Source organism: Trachemys scripta, chromosome 4, assembly GCF_013100865.1.
Source record: "Trachemys scripta elegans isolate TJP31775 chromosome 4, CAS_Tse_1.0, whole genome shotgun sequence".
NCBI lineage: Eukaryota > Metazoa > Chordata > Testudines > Emydidae > Trachemys > Trachemys scripta.
Window position 1 is genome coordinate 100,893,348 of NC_048301.1, and position 15,649 is coordinate 100,908,996.

Here is a 15,649-nt window from a genome sequence, read left to right on the forward strand (position 1 = left end):
GATCTGTCTCTTTAAACTGTAATCATATAGTATGGCATTTTACTGTTGGCTTTATTGTAGCAAATAGTTTGAACAGCCATAGCTCATCATATAGTTCATCTCCAGACATTATTAACTATTATGAGTAACATTAACAATTACTCTGTAAAATCACTTTCAGCATCTTACTTTTTGATTAGTTGTTTTACATTTTGACCGGCTTGCCCAATAACTATTATGAAGATTCAATCAATAGCAAAAATATATTGTAAAATGCACCTGTGGCTTATTTAACGTGCTTTGTGTCTTCTATTTAATTAGCATTATGTAGAAAGTCTGGCAACTCCTACTTGGTCAACCAAAGTACCCAAGCCGTAGACTGAAGCTATAATGAGAAGGAAGAGTAAAATTCTGTGGTGGAGATAAAAACTGTTAATTCTACCTCCTATTCAAATATTTTCCTCAATGTTGAAAATTACTCCCACAGTTGTGCACAATTAATATACTATCACATAATGGATTCTTCTAAGGGGCATTTAAATTGAACCCGCCCTTGCTAAATACCCATGGGCAGAATGTAAAGCATGAGAAAGTTCAATAAGGTGGACCCTGTGATGGGGAGTTTCCCAGGATGGGGAGAAGTTAGGAGGAATCTTTGCAGATGTCATGCTGCCCTTGAGCTGCCATCCTAAGCTTTTGAAAAAATCTCCTCCCTGAGGTGACTGCAGTTACTGTGCCCAAATTAATGCTGCTTCAAGCAATATTATCTTAAGCGAAAATATTCACCACCTCTGAGGGAAATGAAATACTGTAGTGAATGGCTCCTACCCTTTCTGTCCTCAGTTCTACCCTTGAGTTCATTCACCATTAAGCTCCTGAAAAGGAGTTTCCACTCAGACAGGGAAAGGAGGAAATAATGCTGAAGAAACATCCACCCCCTGCACCAATATTCTCCTGGGGAGAATCCACCTAAGCACATCTCCTCCACTCATGGAAGCAGAGAATACAATCATGGCCTGAGATACTTTGATAACATCAATATTGCCAGACCCAAGTGTTCAAAACTCATAAGTCAGGCCCCGACAAATCATGAGTATGTTTGAAAATCATGAGCTTTTAAAAAAATATACTAAAGTTGTATTCTTTTTGTTTGCTTTCTAGTTTGGGGGGGGGGGGGCTTTGATGTTCACTATTCTACAGTTTCTTTCTGCAACCATGAAGTCTAGAAGATTTTTAAAATGAAAGATGAGGGTCCCTTATATTCAAATGACCCCAGGAGCTGGGGCTTTGAGAAAAACACCAGCTATTGTGAGACTCACCAAAAAAAAGTCACAAGCATTGACAACACTGCAGCATTTAAATTTTCAATATATAAGAATTCAGCACTGGAGTCCAAAAGACACCCTACTTCCTCATATCATATTCACAAGGTTTCCCTACCTGACATTGGAAGAGCACTCCAATCTGTACTAGAAATTAAATAAAAGTTAGTGAATACAGACTTAATAGGTTCAGCTTGTGTTGGACTTTGAGATATATAGATATATATAATCACCAACATATATATATAGCCAGGGTCACCTTTGTTGGTGACTTTACAATGAAGTATCCCAAGCTAAAGGCAAAGCTGTCACAAAGAATTACCTCATTGTAAAGGTCCCATGCAGTTGACTATTGTGACTAAGGCACTCAGTTAAGACTTAGTAATTATTTAACATTTCAGATTGTTTAGGGTGTTTTAATACCAAAATTCTAAATTAGGTGGAAAAAAATTATATAACAGATATGTTCAATTTAAATAGAAAACAGAACACTAATATGACAGCAAGATTCACAAGGTGGATGAGGTAATATCTTTTATTGGACCAATTTCTGTTGGTGAGAGAAACAAGCTTTCAAGCAGCTGTCACATTGCATCACTGTAATGGAGCAGGTGTGCTGTATCTTCAAAGAAGGAATGCCTCATACTCATGGGAAATTAACAAAATTTCAACTATCACATTAGGTTCTACCTCCATATTCTAAGGTGACGCATATTCCTCAGGTTTAAGTTCGTAACAAAATTGTAATGGCTGATTGTCTTTTCATATAGGTCTGGCAGAAAAAAAAACTTTTTGCTGGTAAAGTTTGAAGATAATTGAAAAATTGGTGGAGTGATAAGAACTCATCATCTGTAGAAAATGATCTGGATCACTTGTTGAGCTGGGTTCATTTGAATAGCATGAGTGAAATCCTAGTCCCATTGAAGTCCATAGTAACTTTTCTATTGACATATGGCCTGGCTTTCCCCCATGTGTTTTAACACAGCCAAATCATACAGTCATAATTTAGGAACAAAGAGAATGTAACTCACACATACAGAATGGGGGGGGGGGCTGTATCCTGGAAAGTAGAGACTTTGAATGGGACTTAGAAGTTATGCTGAAAAACCAACTGACAAAGAGTTCCCAAAGTCATTTGGCGAAGAAAGCTAATGAGATCTTTGGATGTATAAGCAAGAGTAGAGAGATAGTATTACCTCTATATGCAGCATTAACAAAACCATTACTAGAATACTGTCTCCAGTTTTGGTTTCTATATTTAAAAATGTTGCAAAATTATAAAGGACTAGAAAGAGTTTAAGGAGGATTTGAGGTTTAGAAAGCCATACCGTGAGAGACTTCAGAAGCTCAATCTATTTAAACTTGTGCAATAGAAAGTTAGGAGGTGTCTTAATCACAATCCACAAGTACAGTATGTACATAGGGACAAGGTTTCTGATAGTATAGGAATCTATAATTTAGCAAAGGCATAACAAGATTGCATAGCTGGAAACTGAAGTTAGCCAATTCAGAATAGAAACGAGGCACATTTTTTTTAAAAAACATTGTGTGGAATTAAACGTTGGAGGAATTTAGTGATGTGATGGATTCTCTCTCACTTGAAGTTTTTAAATCAAGATCAGATGTCTCTCTAGAAGATATGCTCTAGCTCACCCCAAAATTATTGGTTTCCTGAAGGAATCACTCAGTGAAATGCTCTGTCCTGCATTATGCAGATTAAATTAAATGATCACAATTGTCCCTTCTAAACTTAATCTGTGGAACCATGGTGAAAATCGGGAATAATTTGACTGACATCAATGGAGCTACACTTAGTGTAAATAAAATCATATACACTATTTTTAAATGCTGGAAGAACAATCAGTACTAGTGAAAAGAGATGTTCAAAATTCATATGGTGATATCCTAAGAATGAAGTCCTCCCATCCTATTCTGAGTTGAATAATGTTTGGACTCTGACAAATAAATTACATTAATTGCATTCATTCTAGCAACCACTTAAACACCATTAGAGCTTGTGCATACAATAATGTTGCCATTAGTCAAATGGCAATGGTAATCAGCATTCTGTCTTCTTCTAATTTGGCTTTCTTCATAATTTCTTGGTGTATGTCTCCCCCTGCGCCAGTCAGCTACAGTGGTTGAAATTAAGATGGGCAAAATTGTAACTAACAACATGACAACAGTACTCCCTATGGGGAATACTCTGACCATCAGGGCAGTGGTAATTTGCTGCAAAACAGCAGTGGTAAGGATCTGAATGGCGACTATCGTATGCAATGCCATGGCTTCCAAGCTACTTTGCTGCCAATCCTGCCAGTCCTTCACATGCTACAGCTACCCGCTGATGTACCATCCTGAATTCTGGTGAAGTTATTAACATTGTTATCACTTTGCTTTTTTCCTAACCCAGGGGTGTGCTCACTCCTGAGGGATTGCCGCACACTAGTCCACATGCGGTACCCAGGAGTGAGGGAGGAAAGAAAGCTGCATAACCCTGGGTTTGTAATGTGGTGTGGGGAAAACAGTGCTTGGCTTCTTGAAATCCACCTTCCTTCCCTTCTCCTCCCTAATCCAGTTGGTCAGAGGAGCCACTAACACATCCGGGCTAGCAGTTCAGGGAGCAGGGAGCTGGCCAAAACAGTGTGTCTGCTTTCGCAATATTCAGTCCAGCTGAGAGTGCATATGTTCTGGGCTCACAGAGCCACCAATGGATACCCCTTGAACTGGACTGAGCTTTCTTTTGAGTAGAGGGATGGGGAATGGCCCAGAGGAGGGCACAGAAAGCAAGATGAAGAGGGAAAGTGAATAAAAATGGAAAGCATAAAAAGTAAAGCATGAAGAGAAAAAAGTAATGGGGACAGAAAGGAAGAGAGTTGGTAGGAAAACAGAGAAGTGGCAACTACTAAGGTGAGGTGGAAGAGATACAGGGTCAGGGCGTTCTTACAAAGGTCAGAACCACTGTATAAAGGACTAGGAATTTTACTGTCTGTCATACTCCAAATCGGCTTCAGTGAAGTGTTATTTAGTTTTCCTGGTATCAATACACCAGAAAGAAATCCCCAGATTATTAGAGGCAGAAAGCTCTTTTACATAACAGGAAAAAATAATTTAAAAAGCAAAGCATGAGGTTTTTTCAGTGATTATTCAGGTCATATGGATCTCTATTTTTGTCAATTAATTAACTTGTTTCTCAGATCAAGGCAGTGGGGCAAGAGATTAATAGATTGTCATGGTATTTTGCAAACAGGAAATTTGGTTTGTCCATTGACCTCAGAGAGGCATGATTACAAACAAACAGCACACAAAGGAGTGGGATCTCCCCACAATTCTGAATGTCTTCATTCCACAAACAAATATTGTTTGATGTAATAACACCAAACTCCAGTACAATATTGTTTTAAATCTAGCAGTTGTTCATTTTGTTATAAATCCTCATGTTCCTTCAAGTCAAGCCCTTTCATTTATGTTCATTCTCCCCCCTCTTGTGGTTCATTATAAAATCACAATTGTTACTTTCATTTACTTTCAAAAATAGTTCACACTTATGCTTTGGTTCAGAAAGGATGAGAAAGGGGCCCCATAATGGCTACCAAACCCCCCCCAAAAATGCTACTAACAACCTTAACAAACTTCAAATATAGCAGTGTAAATAATTAGCATGTTATTCAGGCTAATTCCCATTCCTAATGTAAGTGTTCTTTATATTTTCCAATTGAAAGCAAGAATTGCCATGATCATTATGGAATACCTTTTTGAAAAGACAGTTTTAATGTAACTACTAATGGGATATCATGTGATATTGCCTGGGAAAGATTTTAGTGCTCTGTATCCTAAATATTATACCCTACATTATAGGTTTTGAGCCAGATCCTCAATTTGTGTAGGCTGTTGTAGCACCAAGAATCAACGTGATTCATACCAGCTGAGGATCTAACCCCTTATTTGTGCAAGTGGGTTGTTGCTCATGTTATACAGGGTTTGATCTGCAAGGGCTGAGTATTCTAGCCTGATTCAGTAAAGTGTTTGAATCTGAAAAGTATTAACTGAAAATGCACATAGCATCTTTGTATACATATTAGGAATGCATATTTACTTCAAGGTCTGCAGTAAAAGTAGGTTTGAGGCATGCAAACAATCAGCAGTGAATAGACATGAATTTGCACACACCCATGGGGATCTTAGTAAGAAAAAATTTATTTTCTGTTTCATGATAAGTTTGCACCAGGTCAGCTAACTAAGATGGATAGATTGATAGAAACCTGGCAGCTGAGCAAACCAGGAACACAATGCAGGTATGTCAGGACACGGTAACATGCGGGATTAAAACCTATTAATACAAGTCAGAAAACTGTCATGTCAGACCTTCTCACCTTAATGCTGATTGACAGCCAAACAGTTCCAATTCTGAACATAAGTTAGACTATCACGTTTGCAATCTGTTTCACCTGACATTCGCATATCTAGAAAAACACCATTTTAAGAAAGATCTCCCTTTACTGGAGAAACTGTTCCTATTTGGAATGTGACTTATTTCACAAGGCTGAACTGCAGGTAGCAGGTTTAGGATATTACAACAACCCATATGCTCAGAGGTGCAAAACTACTGTTAAATCCCCATGTGGTTGCTCTTGTCTTGCCTTTGAGTCAGAAAGTAGCAGGTTTGCATTTTGATGAATGACAGCAGAGCTGTTCCAAGAATAAGTGTCTTATTTTGGAAAATGGTGGATGGAAAATGCTTGGATCAGCAACCCAGTAGTTTTTACTAAAATAGGTACTATAGAAGGTAAAGTAGGGATGGGGTGAGAACCAGGTGGAAAAAAACACATAACAAAAAAAACTAACAAATGGTTTTTAGATTATGCAAATTGCGAGAATTTAAAAAAGCCAGTTTAAACAAACAGCATTAACTGGGGGAAAAACTACTTTTTTGCATTTCTCAATTTGGACAAGGAAAGAGATCGGTTTCTTCTTTCTTCATAGTTGGTTTCTAGTCACTTTTAGTCTACGTAGTACAATGAAGTTGAGTTTGGATTCACAGCTCTTCAGGAGGAATATTTAATCATTTTTTGCCCTTTAATGTCCTGAAAATATTCCTATTTAACATTAAATTATTGGCAAACTTTCTCCCACCTTCCCTAATGAAGCATCTCATTGAAGACATCTTAAACAAAATCAATCTAACAGGCCTACATTTTCAAAAGTGACAAGTAATCTTGGGTGCCTAACCTGGCACCATAAGGGGGCTTGAAATTCAGAAAGTGCTGAGCACCCAGTATGTGAAAATCAGGCCCCTTTAAAGATGTGTCAAATTGGACACCCAAAAATCATTTTTAAAAACAGTCCACATTTCCAAAACATATTCAACTCATGCGTTAATCTTGTAATTCTCCTTTTTCTTTTCTCCTAATGCCCTTGCTGTTTGTCCAAGCAAGGGCATTAGGAGAAAAGAAAAATGAGAAGTGTCTTTTTAATTACTGTAGTAACTCTAATAGATACATACATTCTGGGCTGCAGTGGAGTTTGACCTAACTGGATAATTGTGAGTCAAAAGGCTGGGTATTCACCTAATAAAATCCCCAAAGAATGAGTGGTCACCCAACAAAATTAATATGCAGCAGGTTAAAAACAAATGTAAGGAAGTATTTCTTCACATAATGCATCTGTGGAACTCATTGCCAGGGGTTGCTGTGAATGCCAAAAGTATAACCGGGTTCAAAAAAGAATTAGATAAGTTCATGGAGGATAGGCCCAGCCATGGGTATTAGCCAAGATGGTAGGGGCACAACCCCATGTTCTTGGTGTTCCTAAACTGCCAGAAGCTGGGACTGGACCATAGGGAGTGGATCACTCGATAATTGCCTGTTCCATTCATTCCTCTGAAGCATCTGACACCAGCCACTGTTGGAAGACAGGATACTGGGCTACACGGACCACTGGTCTGACCCAGAATGGCTGTTCTTACATTCTAAATCATGTAGTTCTATCTGTTCATACAAAGATTGGACATTTAATAGGTGTGGGAGTGCCAGGTGAAACAGATATTCACTTCGAGCCAGTAGAATGATATTAAACACAGCATGTAGTTAAGAGAACACACAGCCCTGCCTCATTATTTTAATTGTGTGACAACCATTTTATACAACCCAGTCATGTAAGTTATGGAAAATTATAAGATACTTAGTGCCTTTAGGAACAGACCTGAGGCAAAGGTGGTGTATAAATGGCAACAGTGATTCAGATGCACCTCTGAGGCACAATTTTTCCTTGCTCCATAGCAGCAAGTGACGACACCCCTCACACTGATTCATGCTGACCAGCTACTGTAGGCGGGTGAAGGGGCATAGTCCCCCCACATTCTGTGGCCCCATCCTGCACCTTCCCCCATCCAACTGCTCCAGGGAGGGAGTAAGCAGACATGCAGTCCTCTGATTCCTGCACACCCGAACCCAAGGTTCAAGAATCCCACATAAGGATGTAACAGGACGTCTTACTCCTTTCCATGATACATAGTCCAAGTCACAATCTAGTCCCAAAATACTAAGGGATTAAGGTTAGAATATGGTTTTACTTGGAGCTGAGCAAATCATTGTCACTTAATACATTTCATGATGCATAAGTTTCACCTCTATCTTTTCAAGGAATATTGATGAACAGATTGCAATTCTCTCAGATTCAGTCATTCATTATCCAAAATTACTCAATGAATTATTTACAAATTTTCTTTTAACTAAGGGTTGCTATTCAAAGGCCAAGTGTTGTTGCTCAATTGAGATTGGCCCCATAAATCACTTAGTTTTGTTTCTGTTCCCCAGTCAGGTGAACATAACTTTTCAATGAGCTTTGGGATGCAAATATTCAGAAAGCAAATTTGAATTTCACTTTTGTGAGAGTAGTCCATTATGAGAGCTTACTTTTTATTTTCTGACAGTATTCACACTATTAAAAACTTACTATAGGAGTTTGCACAGAAAATGATACCAACATAACCCAAAAAATATCTGAAGCAGATTTGTTTAAAAATTTGCACAAGTATCAGTAGAAGCATTTTTGCATCATACATCCAGCTCTAGTCCTAAACCAAATACATCCTGCTAGAAGACTTAGAAATGCATGATGAAGTGTTTTAAATTTCCAGTAGATGTCAGCACACCTTCCCCAGCAAGTGCTTAAGTATATCTATAAGAAGCTTTTAAAAAGCTGGTTGCAGTGTATCATACAGTGAGAATGCTCAGAGACTTGTGTTGCTTTGGGTTGCATTTATTTGTTGTGGCAAATATTTTTCCATTAAAATCTGTTTTCTTGATTTGCAGTAGTGAATAAGCAACCTTATAGAAATCCTGTCACTAATGTGATTCAAATCCTGGCTGGGTTAGAGGTTTGAAAAGGGAAAAAATTGCAAAGAAATAATGATATCACTAACACAAAACTATTATTTTATAAACTTTACAGTTCAATTTTGGTGATGTTTTCCAAGAATACAGAATTCAAAAAATTATTGGTTCTAAAATAATGATCAGGTATAGACTGAAAGAGGTTTGATGAGACTAACTATAAGAAGGGAAGGGAGGGGAGAGATAGCTCAGTGGTTTGAGCATTGGCTTTCTAAACCCAGGGTTGTGAGTTTAATCCTTGAGGGGGCCACTTAGGGATCTGGGGCAAAATCAGTACTTGGTCCTACTAGTGAAGGCAGGGAGCTCGACTCAATGACCTTTCAGGGTCCCTTCCAGCTCTATGAGATAGGTATATCTCTATATCTTAAAAAAAAAAAAAAAAAAAAACTTTCACCAAGAACACAAATTGAACTTTTGCCCTTTGAGATTTGCTGTTCAGCTTTGTTGTATCTGTATATTCTAAGACATAAAGTACAGAATGGGTCAAAAGTAAGACAGTTTACACCAGCTGAAGATCTATTCCAATATGTTAATTCCTTTTGCTGAAAATAATTGCCTGGACCAGATGTTACAAAAAGCTCTACAAATTCAGATTTTGATTCTACTGTGGTCAATTGTTGTGTTACAAGAAGTGCAGGAAGAGCAGACATCCAAGTATATTATATAAGGGGATGCAGCAAACAGACCTTTCTGTGGTTTTCCAATTCCAATGATCAGGGCATATCAGGCTGGTGGCTTTTTCTTACCCCATTAGTGATGGCTAACATTCTGGAGAGCTAGAAAGGAAAGTGCTGAGACTATGATTCTGGCCAGCTGCATTCAGCCTTTATAGATTTTTGTACCCTCACTTCCCTTGCACACTTAGGATCTCCTCCAATGCCCATTAAAGTCAATGGGAGTTTGTTGACTTCAGTGGGCATTGGATCAGGTTCAAACACAAGGTCTAGCCTTTATCTGGTTCTACAGGTAAATGGGCTACATCATGAATGGAGTTCCACCTGTTTACGCTCATCTCAGTCCTCTGTGTGTGCCAGCTGTAAAAATTTTCATTGTGCCCTATTATACTGAATTACTTTTCACCATTTATATTTTTTACATGTCAAATTGAGACAGAAAATTATTATTCCATATAGATGAGAGAATAATGTCAGTAAACTGTCTGTAAAATCCACCTCTGTGCCAAAGACTTTTACAACATGTGCCCTGTACTTAAACCTCTCTATTTAGAGAAGTTAAGGGGGAATTCTTGTGGGGACTCTCTGCCCAGATATGAATTTCACAGTTTGTTGATATTATTCTCACATCTATATTTCACATGACAAGCATATTTCAGAGAAAATTCTTTCCTAAAGAAATCTCAGAACAACAAACATGTTGGTTTTTTTGAGATTTTTCCATATACCCAGCATCTCAATAGGCCGCAAATATAAGAGCAGTGGTTCTTCTGGATGTATTTCATCACTTCTGCTTCTGGGTGCATTACACTGAGTAATAATAGATTATACTCTCGTTATAGATTTACTAAACCTTTTTAAAACTTCAAAAAGATTCTGTTGTGAATCTAGATGAAGGCTTACATCCAAATGGTTTTGTCCTTCTCTAATTCAGAGCACTGACGCTCTACCTCAGAATGTTATAAAACATATCAAAAGTTGGCTCTTGGAATAATTTTAACCAGGGCCCGGAGTTTCTGCTGCATTACTAACCAGAATATTTTTTGAAGGTTTTTGTTTGGTTGTTTCACTGGAGGGGGTTAAAGCCACCGTGTGGCTTAATCTCTCTCCGAAATCACAAAGGGCTTACAGACTAACAAATTGTTACCCCTTTTTAAACTTGAGCAGCTACTCAAAATTTGGGGTACTAGAGATGTTGTGGTTCAAAGTAGAAATTGATAGTAGAACCTGGAATTTTTTGTTTGATGCAATCTTGTTCATTTACAAGGAATATACAAAGTCCTGCTTCTGCGACCACAGGAGGAACCAAAAGCAAAAGGAACATTTTCTTAGCTCCTGGGGCCCAAGCTTCTTTTAGCCAGCACCTCTGACTCAGCATCTTTCTTTAGGCTTCTCCCAAGATCACACTTCGCTTTACAGCCTGCTGCTTCATTTTCTCTCTCTGCTCTCAGTCTCTCTGTGTGTCTTGTCTGCAGCCCCAGCTTCTCTTTTTCACACACATGCAGACATACCCACCATCCTGGCCAGAACGCTATCCAGCTAAACCATCCACCTACATGGGGATAGTTTCTGGGCAGACTCCATTATGCCTTGTTTTAAGTGTTGCCCCTTAACTGTCTCTTACAGCAATGTTAAGTGAAAGGTGAAGTCACACATCAGTTACAATGAGTTTTCAACTCAACCCATACCAAGGCTTAACCAAGCTCATAACAATACTGTCGCTGGTATTCGTAATACAACAGCCACAGTTAACATCAGGTTGAACAATAGCTACACTATCTTCATTACAAAAAAGAACAATCTTAAAATAAAAATGTGACATGTAGATGACCTTAATATGATTCCTTTTCATGCTTTTTAATTCTTTTTTTAAAAAAAAGCCTTTCAGTTTCAATTTCTTCAAATTACATATTATTTTCAGAAAGTTAGGCTTGAAATTAAAAGTAGTTTCAAGTAAAAACCTATCAGGTGGTTTATTAAATCAGCTAAAAGGATGGATCAACAGGGAAACAATAAGAACAACCCGCTCTGAGAAAATTGGTTAATTATTAACCTTAAGACTTCCAAGAAAGAAGCTGCAATAACGTTCAAAGAAAGTTAATAACTCACAGTACCTAGAAGAGGAAAAGTATCGATTTTGTGGCTAGCTTGATTGTTGTTTTGTGGATTTTAAAAGAGTCCAGCATGAATAAGCTAAAGGTAAAGAAGATGTCTCTAAAAAAGGTTGAAGACACAATGGCTCTTCAGTGGGCAAGAGTTGCAAATCGTGGGGAAGAGAAGAGGAGTGTTGATAAAATCAAAATTATCCAGAGGGCTGCAGCTCTCCGCTGTGCTGATGTGGATAGGGAGAAGGCAGCTCTTAAGAAGTTTTTGGAGAAACTTAAAAAGTCCACAGGACACATGAAGGAAGACAGTCACCAAGCAAACAGACTAAGAGACAAAGATCATCCCAAGTGAAGCATGCTTCATTGATTATTCAACAAAACAAATCTCTGTAGGTGAGACTTAACCACTTGCTTTCACTCCATATATACCCTGGCACTTGGCCACAGCATAAAAACAGACCTTCGGTTTGTAGAGAACACAACTACATGACTGCTCTAAATTAAAAAGACAGGACTTATTATTATGAGTCAAAAAGCATGACAGAATTTTGCCTTGATGATTGACACCTTGGAGTCTGGACCCTGGATAAAAAAGCACAAATAACTGTTTTGGAACATCACGGAACATAACTAATAAGAAAATGCCAAGTTACAGTGCGGCAACAATCTGAAGTGAGAGAAAAATCTTTTAATCTCTGCTGACCTCATCACTAGGGCTTCCAAGATTCACAGAACAGTGAAGAGTGGTTTCTGAAAGTGCGACTTCAGGAGGACAGTTGTCATGGATTTGTTTCTTTCTCTAGTGAAAAATCACTGGGCCCTAAAATGAGATGATTGCTGGAGCTGAATTTATTAGCAGAAATATTTTATACTTCAAAAAGTTTTATTTGCCTTCATCAATTTTCTCTTTTCTAGTTCCAGGCAAATATTAGAAATTCAGCCATAAAAAATAAGTACAATACATGTGAAAATGTAGCCTCAGAACTACAGTTAAAATACATAACTTATCCATTCATGCCAATAGGCGAAGAGTCGATGTTATTCATTTGTATGCTGCAAGACATTATAAAGCAAGCTAATGATCAAATAATGTTAAGCTGCTTTTTCTAAATAAACTTTTATCTCTTGATTATCCCTATGCCTATCTGTTTTATATTCAGTATTATTAAAATAGGAGTTATGATCTCAGTTTATTTTAATATTTTAAATTATAATTTACAGCTATATTGGAATAGTTTTTGTATGGCAATAAGTAGAGCTGGTTGAAATATGCCAAACAAAATGTTTCTCTGAAAAAAATTATCTTTTTGAAAACAACTTTATCTTGAAAAATTGTCAACATTGTTGAATTTTTTTAAATTTGTGAAAAATGTTGTGCCTTTAAAAAAAAGTTTTGTCCAAAAAGTGACCCCAAAATCTTATCAAAACTCAGTTTTGATAAACTTAGAATTTGAACAACAATTTCAATAATGTGAGGGAAATAAGTGAAGGAACAATTTCAATAATGCCAATACTTTTGATTGGCAGGGGAGTGGAATTAAGTGACAAAATCCTCAAAAGATTTTCAAGAAAAACAAACAAAATATCAATATAGAACCCTTCAAAAGGAAAGCAACTTTTACATTTCAACTTATTTTGCAAAACTACTTTTTGTTTGTACCAGTTCTAGTAACAATATTTGTATAACAATCACTCTTCTCTGACATAATGCTACAGGCCTCAGCATCAGGGCTGATCCCCACGCTCCAAGCTCTAGGATCCTGCTAGACATGGACCTACTACATGGACCTACTACTCTTCTCTCATTCCCACCTTCAGTGGATTCTGAGGGTCTCCATCTTTCTTCCCCTATTATCATAAATTAATAGCAGCAGTAGTAGTAGTATTGTAGTGCCTATGAGCCTTAGTCATAGACCAGGACCGGACTAAACACAGAACAAACAAAAACAGTCCTTCCCCTAGGAGCTTACAACCTAAACAGATCATCATTGAATGGGGAACTCTTCATAGTCACTGCTTGACAAATATACAGTAAAATACTGAGTCACCAAAAATTGGTAAAGGGGCTTTTTATTCATATAGCAGGAACTCTAACTCCCTTTACGTTGGTGAAACCTCTCCCCTCCCTTAGTCATCAAGAATTCATAGTGTATTAACATTTCATGTCTCTTCTTCAGCTCTCCATGACTGCAGTACAAATGTTCTGGCTTCACAGTTAATATGTAACGCACAGTTAATGTACCATGGGTTTATGGACCATTGAACACTTCACTGATAATTCACAATTACTGATTGACAACAGCAAGAACAATCAGGTAAGGAATAAAAAGGACATTTATGTACCAAATTAGCTAAGCTGAGACATGTGTCTGTTCCAATTAGATATGATGAAATGAAAGAGAGCCATACCACTTATAAAAATAAGATATTTATGGAGTATTATCCAGTAATCCTGATTTTCTAGCTTCCACTAAGTCTCCTTAAAGGTGCTATAATGTAATTATGGATTAAAATTCATCCCTGTGCCCTGGCCCAGCACAAGCCTATGGCCCAGGTTAGTCCCACTCTGCTTTGAAAGCTTATATTTAATAAAGGGCAATCTCTAGGCCGTATCACCTGTACAGAATTTAATAGGTTTCTACAAAAATTGTTACCAGAAAAGGAAAAGAGTATTTATGTGCAAAAAGAAAAGGCACCAGATGATACAATTTAACAAGCCCGTTACAAAATCATCACAGCAAGAGGGTCAAGGGAAAATATGAGGAAAATAAGCGAAGGAACAAGATAAGAAGCAACAGAAGTATTGTCTGATAATAAAGGCTCCCTAATAAGCTAGCATACAACAAATTTATTTATGGAGTACACTTTATGTTCAATTATTCTTACTTCATGAACACTGCTATTGAAAATATACCACAACAGAATAGGCAGTAGTCTAAGATAAAACCATGTAAAATTAGTAAGCATTCACCATACATGAACACAAGATATGCTAAAGGTTGCAAGAACATTTTCAGGAACTATATAATGTAATATTAAAGAGAGAAAGAAAATGCTGATACTTTCACGTGAACTGTTATCATGGTTAACATTTCTTTTACTATAGTAGCCCTCAGAGGTCACAAACGTTAGGATCTCAGTGTGCTAGGCACTGTACAAACATAGAAAGAGACAGCCCTTGTTCTTGAGAGCTTACAGTGTAAAACAGACAAATTTGAATTTTCACACAACCTGTTTGCAGGGTTTGATTGGTTGCCTTAGGTATTTCAGGTTTGATCAACATTTACTTAATAATGACACGTTGTGCATGTACCTCAGATAGTGAATTCCTTCAGTTCTCAAGTGAACATACACAACTACAGCCAACTGCTCAGCTTCTTTCTCCCTTTATTTGGGATGATGAATGCCTTTACCAGCATCTCCTCAGTCTGTCTTTAATTAGATGGAAACCCTGAAGAGTAAAGAAAATAACGATGCTAGGGTTATCTTGAAGAAACACTCTCACTGCACACACACTGATGTGCACTGGCTGAGTTCACCCCCAAGACAGGCTGCATTTCAGAGCAGTTCTGGATAGTCTGTAAAGTACATAGGGATCTTTCTCAAGAGAAGATGCTTTCCAATAGTTAAAATATTTTTCAGCCATGGCTGCCAATACAAACTTCAAGCTGTCCACAGTATAGTGGGTTGGGAAATTTTTATTTTCCAGTGAAAAGTTTCAATGAAAAAAAAAAAAAAAAAAAACCTAAATTACCAGTAGGGACTGACCTACTAAAGCCCTGCAAGTCCTTTTATCTGAGCCTGCTGGGCTCTGATTGGCTGCTTCTGTGCAGCCTTTCTAGGCAGGCCTGGAGGACCCACTTTTGCTGCACTTTTCCTGGGGCAGGGTGTAGTAAGACTGCAGCAGGGGGCTATGAAGACCTGTTATGTCCTGTCCTACAAGTCCTCTTCTATAGATGTCTTGTTCTCATAACTTGACTTCAAAAGGATTTCCATGCAACATGCTGATCCATTACATCTTGATTAGTGAAGATCTGCTAAGAAAGTCAAAGCCAGACACCATATAGACCTGCCAAGCTGGCAATGGAGTACCTCTTTGAACCAAGTCCTGAAGAATTTCTGCTTTTCTATATGCCACAAATTGTGCCTTTAGGTAGTGGGTGACTATGCTTTTG